We start from the raw sequence: 2648 nt of genomic DNA on the forward strand, positions 1-2648 counted from the left end.
TGAGGATCTCAAATCAGAAACGTAAAGAGAAGGTCAACACCAACCCTTCATAAGAGAGACCACCCATCCCTTTGTGAGCACACCGTCAAGAACAAAGTTTCAGTATCGCAAAGACCCAGCTCAGAACTTCTCAAATCAACTGTCTTTTCCAGGGGCACGGCAGACTTTGTCCCAGAACTGATGTATACATGACAGTGAAAACCCGAGCAATGTTATTTGAAAGTTTGAGGTAAGGCATTCTTTTCAAGGACAATAGACCCAACGTGTTGTCCATGAAGTTGGTCTCAAAAATTTCTTAAAACTAGATTTTCCTAAAATATTACCCGCATTCTCAGACCCCAATGTGATTAAGTTAGAAACTATAAAAAAAAAACCTTGAAAAATTGGAAATGTTTGAAAATCTAACCTATGGTTCGAGGAGGAAATTATAATGGAAATTAGAAATCGTTGGAACAGAGCGGTGACAGGAGAATCACATACCACAACACGTACCTTGCATTCAGAACATTATTGAAAGGAAGTTTATCATTGAAAATAGCTTGTTTGTGTTTTAAAACTGAAAATTAATGAGAATCCATTCTAAGAAGTTATTAAAAAAAACATAAAGTAGAAGGAAAAAAACAGCAACGATGAAACAGATGTGAATGATAAAATACAGAAAATCCATAAAGGTTCAAGGTTATAAACTTTAGGTGAACGCATGAAGATCTGACCAAGAAAAACAAGTGAAGACATAAACTCGATTATGAATTAATAAAGGGACAGAAGCTTCAGACTCAGAAAGATGAGAAGTAACATTATGAACAACTCCTCCTCCACAGGTTTTTAAACTTCAATGAAATGGATAGACTTCTAGAAAAAAAAATGATCAATATTGAATCAAGAAGTAGAAAACCTAAAAAAAAAAAAAAGATATAAAGACAGTAGCGAAAAATCGACAAATACATCTCTCGGCCTAGAGAAATGTACCACTACCTGCTATGAAACCTTCAAGGATAAGTCGATTTCAATGTAATACAGATTACTATTTTAAGTAATAAAGAGGAAATCCTCTCACCTCATTTTATGAAGCTGGAATTATCTTGACGACAAATTAAACTCGTAGAATTTAGAGCCAATCTCGTAGATCTAGAGGTAAAATTCTTGATGAAATATCATCAAACCACATCCAACAATGTGTAAAATGGGGTACATGACCAAGTTGGTTTTATTTCAGGTGGTGAAATTTGTTTAACATTTCAATAATTCAATTGTATATTTCCTCCAGTAAACTGTTCAAAGGGAAAAAGTGACATGATTATTTCAATAGCTGTCCCCCAAAAAAGCATTTTTAAAATTCAGTGTCTACTTATAAGAACCCTTAAAAAACTAAGGATCAAAGATGTTCTTTAAGCTGATAAAGCATGTGTACAGTTTTGCAGTTAATATATACTTAGTGGTGAGATACTGAAGAGTTCTCTTCAATATTAGGAGCAAGATAAGGGTGACTGCTCTGTCCACTTCTCTTCAACATTGCACTGAACATTCTGGCCAATCCAATAAGCCAAGAGAAAGAAATTAAAATTATAAGGATTAAGAAAGAAGGAATTCTCTGCAGATGATGCTATTGTGTACATAGAAAATCCAAAAGAAACTGCTGATAAATTATTAACATTATTAAGAAAGTTAGCAGGCTTTCTGGTACAAAATTTAGGTATAAAAATCTATCAAATTTCTATACTTCAACAAACTGATAGCAAATTAAATTTAAAAGGACTGTCATTCATAATAGCTTAAAATTATAAAGTACCTGGGAATACAGATGTTTATGAAGAAAATCACAAAACCCTAGTGAAAGACACCAAAGACTGGAGTAAGGGAGTAACAGACCCTGCTTATGAGTTGAAAGATCTGAGATGGTGAAGATTCCAATTAATCAAAAATCTATGAATTCCTAGATCTATGATTTATGAATTCTCTACAGTTCAATCAGAATCTCGAATGGATTGTTTTTGGTTGGTTGGTTGCTAGATTGCTAACTGATACTAAAATTTATATGAAAGTACAGAGATCTGAGAAAAGCTAGAACACAAACACAGGAAGAGAAGATTTGCCCTTCAAACATCGTTACTTATTATTAGGCTGAAGTAATTAAGAAGGTGCGGTGCTGGCACAGAGATAGAGTCTCACCAATGGGAGCAAACACAGTTCTGAAATACGGGGACTCTTCACACCAGAGCTGGCGTTGGAGGCTGGTGGGAAGCACGGAGTTGTCAATTAAGGATGAAATTGTTGGTTATCTGTATGGGAAAAAATGAAATCAGATTGTGCCATACAATTGAAACACTAATTTCAATTGTATTAAAAACCTAAGAAGAAACAAAACACTTCAAGAAATGTTTAGAAGATCAACTTGGGGTAGCAAAAGATACAGAATATAAAATAATGATATATTCTGGCACATAAACATTAACTTCCATTTTTTAAAACAAATTCCAAAAAAGGAAACAATATATTTACAACAAAACCAGGTAAAACACTAGCATCTAGGGTATCTAGAGCTTTAACTACAAAACGAAAAAAAAGAGATCAGCTTAATATAATGATTTTAAAAGTGTATAAAAATTTCGTATTAGGGGAAGCACAGATGATATGTGGACAGACTTTTA

The sequence above is a fragment of the Mustela nivalis genome (assembly GCF_964662115.1).
Source record: "Mustela nivalis genome assembly, chromosome: 16".
In the NCBI taxonomy this organism is placed as follows: Eukaryota; Metazoa; Chordata; class Mammalia; order Carnivora; family Mustelidae; genus Mustela; species Mustela nivalis.